Source organism: Theropithecus gelada, chromosome 15 (assembly GCF_003255815.1).
Source record: "Theropithecus gelada isolate Dixy chromosome 15, Tgel_1.0, whole genome shotgun sequence".
In the NCBI taxonomy this organism is placed as follows: Eukaryota; Metazoa; Chordata; class Mammalia; order Primates; family Cercopithecidae; genus Theropithecus; species Theropithecus gelada.
The window spans coordinates 32,876,940-32,891,682 of record NC_037683.1 but is presented as its reverse complement, the minus strand read 5'-3'; positions in this window follow the sequence as shown (position 1 = coordinate 32,891,682).

Below are 14,743 nucleotides of genomic sequence, written 5' to 3'. Positions count from 1 at the left end.
GTGCTATCTCCTTGAGTCAATTTTCTCTGGCGATAACACTCGCCCCGTGTAAAGGGCCTGTGTGAAGGACCCATTCTTTTCTCTGCCCCTTTACACAGCCTGGCTGTCAGCTCTCTCGGCAAAGCCCAGGCTGCTGACGTGACAAGGTCACCCGGGAGATGTGAGCTACACGTATGCAGGGCACTGAATCAAAGGAGGCTCAGTGCCATCTGGCCCAACACCCTTACTTGACAGATGAGAAAACTGAGGCCCAGAGAGAGGGTGAGACTAATTCAAGGTCCCACCTAAAGCTACCAACATCAAGGCAAGAACCCAAGACTTTTGACTCCCTCTTTGAGTGCTCAGTCACCAAAGAAACAGACAATGAAAGAAACCCAACATCATTCAGAACCACAGTTCATGGAGGGAAACAGTCAGGTGAGGTCTTTGAATAGTAATCCTCCTGTTGGAACACCTCACCACACTAAGGCACCTAGAGACACAGCGTGTGTGACTTTGCACAAATTGCTTTTCCTCTCTGAATGTGTAATAGAGGGACAAAAATGATCACGGTTCTCACATTGTCCCTGATCATGAGAAATTCACTTAGGAAGACATGATCCCAAGCCAATCATAGTACAGGATGAGTATACTAGCGATGTATACAAGGTACCCAGTTTGTTCAAGGACTGACAGTTTGTCCAAGGGAGAACCTGGAAGGGCTTCTCAGAGCAAGTGGCACTTTGGCAAGGTTTTTAAGCAGCTCGTCCCATAGGTGAAGATAGTGGACAGTCAGAACAGAGGCAGCAGCATGCACCCAAAAGCCTGCTGTGGGAACTCCCCATCTTGTGTTGTGATGAGAATGTGAAGTGCAAAGAAGTGCATAGGGGTTGACACATGGGACTGAACGGGTGTCAGAGTCCAGATCTTGATGGTCAGGGAGATGGTGGTCAGATCTGAATTGGAAACAATCACTCTGGGGCTGGGTATGGTGGTCCGAGTCTGTAATCCTAGCACCTTGGGAGGCCAAGGTGGGAGGATTGCTTGAGCCCAGGAGTTCGAGACCAGCCTGGTAAAGATGGTGAAACCTCATCTCTATGAAAAATACAAAAATTAGCCAGGTGTCATGGCGCACTTCTGTAGTCCCAGGTACTTGGGAGGCTGAGGTGGGAAGATTTCTTGAGCTCAGGAGGTTGAGGGTGCAGTAAGCAAAGATTGTGGCACTGCACTTCAGCCTGGGCACCAGAGTGAGACCCTGCTTGGAAAAAAATAGAAGAAAAAAGAAAACACTCTGGGATCATCAAGTTCAAGTCAACATCAAGTGAAATATACCTCTCTGAAATTTGTTGTGAAACCTCAACTGAATAATTCATTTTCAGCATATCGAACTGAATAAATCTATTTTGTCCATTTAAATTGTATCATTTTATAGTTTGAGTTTAATCATTTTAAGAGAGCTACAAGTGTAAGGAGTATATAGCTACTTTTATGTCAGCATACATTTAAATATCACTAAATTAAGTTTTTTAAAAGTTATACTGGAGGTTGCTATGAAGGATGGAGCTATGAAGGATAGAGTCAAGAAGACCAGCCAAGGGAAATTTGTAATTGTGTAGGTGAGAAATAATCCCTGAGACAGAATACAGTGCATGGCTTTAAAACGTGGGCTCCTGTGTCATGCTATCTGGGGATAACTTCAGTTTCCAATCCTTACGATTTAATTTGGACAAGTAAAATCACTTCTCTAAACCTCAGTTTCCTCTTCTGTAAGCTGGGGATAATAATACAATGGAACTATTTCATTGGATGAAATGAATTCTAATGATTAATAATAATTCATATAAAGTATTTGACATGGAATTTGGCCAAAGTATATGTTCAATAAAACTTAAAAGAAAAACTCACGGCAAACAAAACCACCAACAAAACACAACAATGGAACCAAGGGCAATGTACACTAGACAGTCTTACATCGAAACGTAATTTTAGTGGCGAGAGAAAGAAAACTGGGAGAGGAAACCTTTGGGATGGAAAGTTCTAAGACCTGTCATGACCAACCTCCAGAGCTCTGTGTTGGGTTCCTTCCTGAGACCCTTTAGGGTGCTCTGTGATGAGAGTTAGGGATGTAAAACTGCAACTGGGTGTTGTCTCCAAACTCCCAATAACCTCAGCAGGGAGGACACCAGGTTCAAGAGGACCAAGAAGAGACCCAGAGCCAGCAAACAAGACATGGGGTTTCATTATGGGTTTACATACAGGAGAGAGAGTCCAGTTGAGGCAGGGGAATAGGGTCTGGAGGCAGGGAACCTAAGGCCATTTCACGCCAACTTCCTAGAACTAAATTGAAAAGAAAACCCTAACTTTTCACTCCCAAGTAACAAAAGGACCAGAGGCTACTCCCTTTGCAAATCCCCCACCTTTTCTGTGTCGCAGATGGGAAATTGGCTGTGCGCAACCAATCAGACTTATTGTGGACTGAGTCTTCCTTTGCATAGGAGTACAACTTTGTAATTCACCTCAGCCTCTGATTGGTTGCTTTTTGCAGCCAATCAGATGTTTGCATAGGAGTGTGACCTTTGTAATTCCACTGCACCCTCTGACTGGTTGCTTTCTGCAACCAATCAGACTGATTGCAGGCCACCACTTCATTTACATGAGGTGAGCATGAGGTGGCCGTTGGGAAAACTCTAGGGAGTATTTGGACCTGAGAAGATTCTGCATCCGGGCTCTTGAGCTGCTGCTAGGCCCGCTCACACACTGTGGAGTGTACTTTCATTTTCAATAAATCCCTGCTTTCTTTCATTGCCTCATTCTTTCTTTGCTTTGCTGCACGTTTTGTCCAATTCTTTGCTCAAAATGCAAAGAACCTGGACAACTTAAGTCAAGAACCTCTACCTGTAACACAGTCGTGTGAGTTGGACAAGATAACCGCATAGCCCAGTGGCAGTGGGCTGGGCAGAAAAGCTGCAATCACCGGCAAACATCATCCAGTTTACAGAGCGTTTTCACTTAACACACTCCCCATAATGACCTCCACCTGGCCACCTTTACTTAATCCGAAACTCAGAGCTTCAATCCCCTTACAGCCCCATGTTCCACGGGACGGGGTGGAGCTCAGATGTTTCTCATAGACAAGGAATAAATCTTTGGGTTGGCCACTCCTGGATTCCCTAGCTCAGAACACACATTCACATACATCTGCCAGGGTCATTCAAAGGGTTTGCTTAGGTTATTGCTGTCAGATGCGTTTACCCCACACTGGGTGAAAATGATGCCTTTGCATCTGCAACTGGGCCTCACTTCAGAGTGCCATTGACTGACTGCTGGAAGTTTCAAAAACAGAGGGAAGGATCGTTTGCTTTCGTTGAAATACAAGATTCATTTGAAAGTGAACACTTCACAGGGCACTGCTTTGGTCGAAGAAAGATGTTTCTAAATACTTTATGCTACAAGTCTTCAGGTCTCCTAGGCTGGGGTTTGACATTTTTCATCCAGTGTCCATCTCTGATTTCTCTCCTTCTGCCCTATCCCAGGAAGTAAAGACTATTGAAAATTTAGATGTTAAATGAAGACATTCCTGTCATACTCACTTTTTAACATTTAGGGGAAAGAGCATTGAAGGGCTGCCTTTGATCCTACCCAGATTTTATTATTTTAACACCCTCAATTTTTGTCACAAATTCTATTTTCTATAACTTCATTAGAGTTGGGGGAAAGTTCCAGTTTCCTAGCTTAAATAAGGATAAAATGTAAACAGGTGACCTTGATTGTTACTTTGTAGTAGAAGGACATTCTGTCTCTACTCAGCTTAAATGCAGTTTCCAGAGAACTGAAGAAGTTCTCTAAGAACTTGGAAAATCTCTAATTGGGAAATTAAAGACACCTGGATTTTATTCACTTATTCATTCATATATTGAACAGCTATTTACTGAAATTTAGCTTTTTCTTTTTTCATACTCCATACTTTCTGCTGGATTTATAACAGTAAATCAACTAAGATTAGAATTCAGGGCCTCAGGGAGGGAAGGAAGGGATTAATCAATTTCAAATAATAACAATACAATTGCATTTAATCTTGCAAATAGGCTAAGCAGAAGCACACACAGCTCCAAGAATGTTTATTAGGGAAATTTGATCTTATCTGAGGGGTTGGAATCACAGTTCTGCCACTTTCTAATCACATGGGCTTCTAAAAAAAATTTAAACTTCTGGAGCCTCAGTTTACCCATTTGTAATCCAGGGTCTGTCTTCCAGGACTATGGTGAGGATTCTAGGAGATAAAGTGTGACTGTGCCAGCACAGGAATAGTCTGTGGTAAATGCTCGGTTAATCTCTTCCTTTTGTCGTTGTTTCCTTGAGGTTATTAATACTTAGGTAAAAAACAAATTATTTTCAAAGCTGTCTGTTTGGAAATGACAGAGGGAAGAATTAGTCTACATTTTTGGGCTAACTATATTATTGCAAAAATATTCTCTCTCTCTCTCTTCTTAAATAACTCTAGACATGGGCTCCAGGACCACAGAAGGAAAGTCGGGTAGAAGGAAAGCACTTGGGGCCCTGAATCTGGAAACAAACTCTTGCTATTATGCAAAGGCAGTTCTCAGCACTCAGACCCCATTCATCTCTAGTAATAGCCCAGTGGTGCACCATGTGCATTTCCTGTGTATCCTAGCCAGAAAATGGGAATGGGATAGTGTTACGATTTCACCAAAGCACCTCCTTTTTGTCACTGGTAACTGAGACAGAGCACTAGGGGACAAGTCATTCTATTATCACCAGCTGTGGACTGAGGTAGTGGATTTAAAGCAGCTCTTTCATAAAGTATGACCGAAACCAAACCAAAAAACACCATGCGTGAAAGAAAAAAAAAAAGACTGAAAAGAAATATACTAAATATTAGGAGTGGAAAACATAACTGGTTTTTCTGCTCCTTTTACTTCTACATTATTTTCCTAAACATTATAAATAACACATTACTTTTAACATGTTGAGATAAGAACAGTTTAAGGCATTCAACTATGACCTCATAGACAAGACTGAGCATATTTTAAAAGCCTAATATTGAGTTCAGCACATACACCCTACTCATTGTCCCAAAACAAGATTCCAATTCTCAGATATTATCTGGGCGGTGACTCCTCTGACTCCTCCTACTTTTCTTTCCTCTCCTATGAGTTTGCTCCTATAAGTCCTGAAATGCATCTCTTATTCCACGTGTTACACTGTTTGTATCTCTTTACTATTGAAGTGTGAGTTCTTTAAGTTCGAACATCTTGTCTTGTTCAATTTTTTTAGATCTCCTATACCTAGCACAAGACAACTACAAAATAATATAATAATGGTAATAATAATGATGATGACAACAGTAGAAGGAGGAAAAAGGGGGAAAAGGAACTAATATTTACTGCCTATGCTATAATAGGTCCATCTAGGAATAATCTCATTCAGTCTTTAGAACTGGCAAGTTGGATGTGTTATTTCTGATTTACAAAAATTAGACTGAAAATTACAAATTTTTTTCTGATTTACAAAGATGTGTTATTTCTGATTTACAAAAATTAGACATGATATCAAGCTCTGAGACAAAATTGAAGTCACAGGCTAAGTAACCTACCTCCTAAGGTCTCTTAGCTGTGTTGCTGGGATTCAAACCCACAGCCCAGGCTGCTGTGCTATGCAGTGTGTGCTGTGCTTACGCTGCTGACCAGTGACACGATTTGGCATTAAACAAAATTATTTTTAAAAATTGAAGGATTAATGAATGTCCTGGGTATCGGGCAGATCATACAAACATAAGGGGCAAATAGTCTGATAATAAGAGATGAAAAAGTTAAATGCCTTTGGAGTCCAAGTGGTGAAGGGGGTCCAATGGAGTCTGCAGTGAGATTGAGACTGCCTGTCTCACCCACAGGGGGCACCTGCGAGCCTGTAAGCACTTTTTTTTTTTTTTTTTTTGGACCTCTTTAGAGGATCATCAGGACCTAATAGTGTGAAAGAGAGAAATCCTGACTAAACAGAACTATTCTTCTTAAATGCACTTGGAGCACTTCAAGGTTTCTAGGAAGAGGAATTGGAAGTTGGCATCAGAGTCCCATTGGCTGTTGACTACTTGTTGTAGATATTTATATTTAAGTTAACGGTATAGCAGCATGCATCAATTCTGAGTCCCATATGTGGATTCAGGAATCTTCAACTGATGCTTCTGATGTCTTCAAAAAATCTGGGATACAAATATGAATATAAATGAGTACAGGAAGCTTCATTCCAGATCAACAATTCTCTGTATAAGTGAGTAACTTCAGCAGGTGTTTTCTGCTTTTATGTGTGTCTCATTAGCCAGAAAACCAAAGTTTCCAACTCGGCCTCTTGTTGAGTTACCCAGAACATCACAGTCTCAACTTCTAGTGTTACTTCTCAAACTTTGCATTGAGGTCAGTTCTGAATTTTGGATTAAACCCCTACATTTATATTAGGTTGGTGCAAAAAAGTAATTATGTCTTTTTGCTATTAAAAGTAATGGCAGGCTGGGAGCGGTGGCTCATGCCTGTAATCCTAGCACTTTGGGAGGCCAAGGCAGGCAGCTCACCTGAGGTCAGAAGTTCCAGACCAGCCTGGCCAACATGGTGAAACCCCGCCTCTACTAAAAGTACCAAAATTAGCCGGGTGTGGTGGCGCACATCTGTTACCCCAGCTACTTGGTAGGCTGAGGCAGGAGAATCGCTTGAACCCGAGAGGCGGAGGTTGCAGTGAGCCGAGATCATGCGATCGCACTCTAGCCTGGGCAACAGAGCAAGACTCTGACCAAAAAAAAAAAAAAAAAAAAGTAATGACAATTACTTTTATAGTAATATGCTCTAATTGCATTTATTAGTGGTTATGCTATACTATCTTAAAATTGTTAGTTACATATTTGCTTTCCTAGTAAAACAAGCACTTCTGTCAAGCAAGGGCTTTCTCTTTTTATCTTTGTCTGCAACAAAGGATTACAAATATAAAAGTGCCATTGAAGGTAATGGCCAAAACCACAATTACTTTTTTGCACCCACCTGACAGTTGACTGAAAACTACAATAATTGGATCATTTTGGATGGAGAGAAATAATTGAGTCTCTTACAAGGTTTTATCAAGTGCAGTCTATTCCAGTCAAGCTAGTAGACCGGTGCCAGGTAGTTTTGAAATGTAAATATGATTTTAAAATACTGTTTTATTAGAAAAGAATAAAACGTAAATAACTAGACCTAACTAATCAAAATTGTCATAGGAAAATCAGGTTATACCATTGGTTGTATTTTCTTATCTATTTAACTCAGGAAAACTTCTGAGAGCAATATAGATTTAATTCAAACTTCTGTTTCTTCTATATCTTTAACTCATTCACCATTCACTGGGCTTCTACTCTGTGCCAGGTGCCATGCTATGCATTACATATTCAGGAAGTGACACAAACACTTTCTCTGCATTAATATGCTTATAGCATAATAAGGAAGCTAACTGACAACTTGCTTGTGTGAGATTATAATGGAAAGAACTTGGTCAACTCCTCATTATTCTTCAGAATAGCTCAGCTGCCACCATCTCCAGGCAGTTTTCCTTGATCTGAAGAAGGGATAACTCATTTCTAATTGCATTTATTGCTGCATATGCTATATTATCTTCAACTTATTGGTTACATATGCAGCTTCCTACAAACATTTTGGCAATTTTACGTTAACCAAAAGGGTGATAGGAAAGTAGAGAAAAACAGGAATAGATTTAAGTTCAGTAGAATGACTGCTTCCAAGTATCTTATGACTTTCTTATCACCACAAACATTCCTTGTGAGAGTTTTATTCTTATATTGCTGTATCCACAACACTAGGAACAGTGTCTGACTAGTAATAGCTATTTTGTATATGAGGTTTAATTAGACATTAAAGACAAAGAATTTGAAAAAAAAAAAAAATTGGCCAGACGCAGTGGTTTGAGTTTGTAATTCAGCACTTTGGGATGCCGAGACAGGTGGATCACTTGAGGCCAGGAGTTCGAGACCATTTTGGCAAACATGGTGAAACCCCATTTCTGCTAAAAATACAAAAATTGGCAGAGTGTGGTGGAACATGCCTGTGGTCCCAGCTACTTAGGAGGCTGAGACAGGGGAATCACTTGAACCCAAGAGGTTGAGGCTGCAGTGAGCCAAGGTCGCGCCACTGCATGCCAGCCTGGGCAACAGAGAGATACTCTGTCTCAGAAAAAAAAAAAAAAAAAAAAAAAGACAAAGAATGGACAAAGTGGACAAAGAACAATAAAAAGGTGAAGGCTGGGTGCGGCGGCTCACGCCTGTAATCCCAACACTTTGGGAGGCCGCGGTGGACAGGTCACGAGGTCAGGAGATCGAGACCATCCTGGTTAACATGGTGAAACCCCGTCTCTACTAAAAATACAAAAAATTAGCCGGGAGTGGTGGTGGTCACCTGTAGTTCCAGCTACTGGGGAGACTGAGGCAGGAGAATGGCGTGAACCCTGGTGGAGGAGCTTGCAGTGAGCTGAGATTGCGCCACTGCACTCCAGCCTGGGAGACAGTGTGAGACTCGGTCTCAAAAAAAAAAAAAAAAAAAGGTGAAAAATACAGTGAGGACAACTGAGGATAAATCATGCTGAAAAATAAATACATAGACTTTCAATTAAATGTTATCAATTGTACACATGCATTTTTCTCTAGTTCTGTCTCAGAACTACATCTGAACAATAGTTTAAGGACTAAAAAATACAGAAACCCAAAAGAATAAAGAAATCAGAAGAAAACAGAGCTTTTTGGAAGATGGAAAGCAGATGGGAACTGAATTAGCAGACCCAGTAAAGCATAATTATAATTCAAAATCTTATAAATCAAATATAAGCAAGAGAAATATGAGCCATATATAAGCAAAAAAAAAAAAAAGTAAATATAGACTTCTCTATTTACTCAGAAGCCAACGCAGAATCCCCATGCTGGGTAGCATTAGGTACGTCTGAAAAGAGAGGTCCATGTAGGAGAACTGGTTGAAAGTGTATTTAGAAATCTGTGAGACTCCTTACCTTTTGCCAGCAGCTAAGTGACTATCCTGGCATATTGGAGGTTTCTTTCTCTGAAGAGGGTAAAACAGCAGATCTTCAGATCGCAGAATACTGAGCAGAGTTGAAAAGTGGGTCCATGCCCAGTGAAAAGGGGTTATTGAATTAAAAAGGGGGTGATCAAATGTATACACACCACATACTAAATAATCAGACTTTCTCCTCACACAACCTCCAGGATGCAGGCATCCAGGCTTATACCCTCGACGTAGAGACTGGAGGAGACTTTTTCTGGGGAATCTGATCATTCCACGAGGAAAAAAATCTGACACTGGGGTATGAAATGGCTCAGCCAGATGATCCTATACTGGATCCCATGGACAGTCCTCTGTACACAGAGCTTTTTGGTGTCCTACACTTAAATATGAGATATTCAAAGAAAGTATTTTGAAATCCAGAGACCAAAAAGAACAGACAAACAAGAAACACAGCCTAAGCAGGGAGATGAAAACTTCTAAAAACTATTATTAATATGCTCCAAGCAATGAGAGAAAAATTTGTGTTGGTGAAAGAAGAATAGTATTATGTAGGAAAGGAGCATTGGATGAAAGGTTAAAAATGAGAGCTGAAGTGAAAACAGTAAGTGGGAGGATTTCCAGATAAATCTGAAGAAATGATCCAGAAAAAAATACAAAAAACAGATGAAAAATGGAAGAAAATAAATGAACCATATCAGAAGGTATAACATCGGAAAATATAAAGTTCAGGAAAAAGAGAATCTATAAAACAGAGGGTAAGACATTATTAAAGAAATGAAAAAAAAATGTTCAGAATTGAAGGATGGAGTTTTCAGGTTAAGTGGATTCAGCACAATGAATGAAAATAGACCCACATCAAAACACATCATTATAAAACTATAGATCACTGGGCACAAAGAAATCTCTAAAGTCTTTCAGAAAAAGGGGAAAAAAGGATATTTCCATACAAAGAATCAAAAACCAGAAAGGTAATAGGCTTTTCAAAGCCTCCCTAAAAGCTAGGAGAAAATTGAACAATATATTCAAAATGGATTCTTCAAGGTGAGAACGTTATATCTGGCCAAGTCATTCATTAAGTGGGATAGTAACATAAAAATCTTTTCAACTTAAAAGTTCTCAAAAAAATTACTTACCATATAACCTCATTTAGGAAGCAATTTGAGAAAGCGTACACTGAGAGAAACCAAGACAAAAGTGGAATCCAGGGAACGGTGGATCCAACACAGAATATGAACATGTAAGTCCCCAAGATAATGGCAAAGGAAGATTCTAAAGTGTCAGTCATCCAAGAGGTCTAGGGAACAATCTCTCTGCATAAGACCAGTTCAGGAGGCTCTGCGGGTATTTCTTCAAGAGGAAATCAGTAATTACCTAATGTATCTGAATGTTTTAAAAGGAGGTTTTTCACAACTTGGGAAGAATTTGGGGATAAATTAGCGATATGTACTAGAAAAACTAAGCGAAAGAAAAATCTTTTGGAAAATGAGTGGACTGTGCAGGGAAGGAAATATACTACACAATGAACTGCAAATAACAGTTATATATAATCATTGTAATATAAATATTGAAAACTGAGCCACAGTGAAAACATAGCTATCTCCTGGGACCAGTGAACAAAAGCGTGCCTGGGTTAAGTGGAGCAGAGGGTGAAAGAGAGCTAAATCCTAGTTTCCCATGCTGGGAAGTTAATTTGTAATCCCTAAACTAAAATAAAAATTAAGAAGGAATATTATAAGCATGTTATTTAGAGGATATGGAGGGAGAAATGGAAAGCACAAGCTGAAAGAACTGAACGCACTTCTCATTGAATTATTTGATTCTTTAAGCTATGCGTGTAAATCACATCGATAAAAATAAAAACTAAATTTGTAAAAAATGAATTTATCAAGTTGTAGAGAAAGTAAGATGTTGACCTCTATCTACCCTTGGTTCTTAGGGACTGTTTTACTTTCTAAATATTCATATTTACCAGCCCTCTTGCTCTTTAAGGATGTAAAATAGCCCTTCTGTCAATTTAACAATGTTTTATTTGCATTTTAGAGATTTCTATATCATGGCTTTTGTGATTACAATTGCTCTGGAAGGCTAAGCCCAGCAGCCATATTGTCTGTTTGCCTTTCTGAATCAGGTTTCGAATGGTGAGCAAGGACTCAGCCTCTCCATTCTGCATTTGTGTTTACTCAGGCAGGTGCCATTTTGTGACAAAGAAGATAAGATCTGTTCCCAGGACTGTACGAGGTGAGGTGACAAGTATATTATTTGAACATGTGGGAAAATTATTTAAATAAAAATGCACAAGATTATCAACACCCATATCAATCAGTTTAAACAGGAACAAAATAAATATCACCCTGCCTTCACCTACTTACTTGGCAGCTTATCCGCCAAGTGTCTACAAAGAACAAGGAGGCAAGATGTTGACAGCAGTTGAGAATTTATTGAGTCAGGTATAGAGAAAATAGAAACTGCATAAAAATTGGATGTTAGTAAGTCTTAAACCACTATTATATAATATAATCTTTAGAACAATCTTATTGGGTATTTATTAATACCCCAAATTTGCAGACAAGACACTTAGAATTTAAGCAACTTGTCTACGGGAAAGAGCCTTGGAATCAAATTTATGTCTATTTCATTATAAAGCCCAACCTCTTAAACATTTGCACTGCTTAGGTGAGAGCTTATAAATCATGTTCACACCATGGGGATGTTCACGTTTGTGAGTATACGTGCATATACACACACATTTGTTTGTTGGGAGAGGGAGAATTATCAGAATTCTAGAATATTCTGGACATTCTATTTTGTTGCGTCACCCATTGGTCTCCTTGTAATTTTGAAGGGAAATAAATGTACCAAGGATAAAGCCAAAACCATGTGCTCTCCTTGTAACTTTGCACTTTGACCCTAAATATCTACATAGTCAGTCCCTGGTGAGCTAGACTGAGTGGTGTGAAAAATGCCTGGCAAGAGACAAAGCTGAATGCTTTCTCCTCTGGACATTTTCTAACCAGTTCTGTGCTGGAGAAACTTGTACTGGCTTGTAAGAGCCAATAGCTGAATTTTTTGGGATTTTGCTAGCCAGTGGGTGTCAAGATGATAGCTTGAAATGGGCCATAGTGGGAGTCTTTACGTATACCACAGTACTTTAGCTCCCTGAGTCGAACCACTCTTATGCAGAGGAAAATCCAGTCCAGGAAGAGCAAGCTGCTCCATGCAAGTGCCAAAGAGCTTTTCCCAAAACCTGGAGCAGAGCTGACCTCGGTCTTTTGGCCCAGACCTTCATAGGACACAACAACAAGAGATTCTGACCTTGTCTAATTTTGTGAAACCTGATTGGACAGGAGTGAGCAGTAAAAGAGAGAATGAGAAAGCCAAGAGTGACCTAAACAGATGGCTGGACTGCTTCCCAGGGGGAGCAGCCTCTCTCAGCCTCTTCTTGCCTCTCCACACCCTTCTGGCTTCAGAGTTGAACTTCTTTGCTCCTTCATAAAGCTTTACTCTCAAGCACTGTACCCAAGTACTACCTTTGAACTTTACCTGACTTCAAGGAAGGACTTCCTTTAAGTGGGGGCATTTCAGTTTTCCCAGGGCTACAGCAATTTATCAGCTGCACAGTGGAAAACAAGCCATGCTACCTATTGCAACCACATTTTTGTTTGCTATAAAACAGAGTGTTAACACCACCTATTTGGGGATGCTTGAAGAACAAATGTCAAGATCCTTGAAATGCAGCCAAAAACGACAAACAAAAAAACATTATTGTTATTGCGATTGTCAATATTATGACTATGGATTTGGGCACTTATCAGGGAATATATTTGAAGATCAGAAAAAATCTAACTGGAATCATGCCATTCATCTCAGAGGCTAAAACACTTATTTGATGAATTTTTAAATAAATAGGAGGCTCAGGAAAATGTTGATGCTCCAGGGCCAGCATCCCTGATAATTCTAAGAGGTGACACTACACTCAAACTTCAATGTTGTTATTCAGCCGGCACCAGGTAAGAGGTCTCGGAGAAGGACACATCGGTCATGAGAACCTTATTTGTCAGCCCACCCACCCCTTTTACCTAATGTCTTTAATAGCTGGTTTTAACTGGGGGTCTTGATTCCTTGATCCACTTATTTCTCTAGGAGACAATATGGGTTTGCAGGGACATTGTCCTCACAGATGGCTTCAAACAGAGGTATCACTCTAGCTCCTCCCTATAAGTAACTGAGTGATGGACAGTTGGGAGTAGAATTATTCTAATTTGTTTTTCATAGATCAGGGGGCACTACCTGTAAACTTCCAAGTTTTTTTGATAGACAGTGATGGTACCAGGAATTGGCTAGGGATGGGAATGGCTAAAGATCAATGTCATAGTCTATACAACACCTTTTCCTCCAAGTCAGCATAAATCAATACACAGCAGACAACAGAACAACACACTTGTTGCATAGGGGTAGATTTACAGCAAGCTCTCCAGCCCCTTCAGCAATCAGAAGACCACCCCTCAACCCTCTCTGCACTGAAATTCTGGAGTTGCCACTTAGGGCAAACATCTCTAAACAGGTGAAAGGCTGCAGTTTAGAGGAAGAAAAGGAACTAACAGGTATAGCCCAGATTAAAAACTTCAGCAAATTGGTGGAGGCTCCAAGGAAGCAGTTATGGTTCTGCTAAAACAGACCTGAGTAAGAGTCCTGGTGTACACACAATGAGTGTTGAATATGGTTGGAAACCCACTTCACATTTTATTAGTGACACTTAAATATATTTGGAAACTTTTCCCATGAAGAGTCAATCTTCATGGATGAGAAATTCATTTAGGAAGTATGATATCTTTTAATCAAGAGATTTCACTATCTATTGGGCCTGGAAATAAACAACAAATGACCTCCAATTTCCTGTAGCCAGTCACCACCCTTGAAACCCTGTGAATGATTCATGAAGGAGACCCATTGCTTCTCTCATCTGTACCACAGGTGATCTGATGGTTTCGTTGACAACCATCTTTGTTATATAAGTGAAGAGTATGTGTGTATGCATGTACACATAAAGCAGTAGATGAATTTCTCCTTTAGTTTACGGCTTTGGAAAATGTCTCTACCTATGCTATAAAAAGGTCCACTTTATTTTATTCAAATAATGATGGTAAGGTTACATCCCATTTTCTTTTTTGTCTTGGTTAACAAAAGACTCAACTCAATATCGTTATTTCATGTCGAAATTTATTCTGAATAGAATTTTGTTAAAACTACTTTTTCCCTCCTCTCCAAAGAATTTGAGAGAGCAAAACTCCCTTTGGAAATTTGGCAAAAGTTGAATGCATAAATAAAATCAATAATGAATACACAAAATGAATAATAAATAATGTGTAAAATAAATACATTCATACATAAAACATACTACTGACCTAGTCTGTCAGGAATCCAAGTCTAGTATTGAGTGGCTTTACCTGACTGTTGCCTATTACAATTACCTAAAGAAACAGAAAAAGTTGGTATGTATTTTAAACTCGTTATATATTAGTTTTCCAATTCGGGAAATAGGACAATATATTTAGTTTTCTTAGTGTGTAAAAATATTTTCAGATTCAAAACGTTTGTGTTTGAACTTCCAGGTTACAGTTATAATTTTTGATATACATTTTGCTTCTGTGGAGTGAAGACAAACATCCTTGTTTCCTGAGAAAAGAAACATCATTATT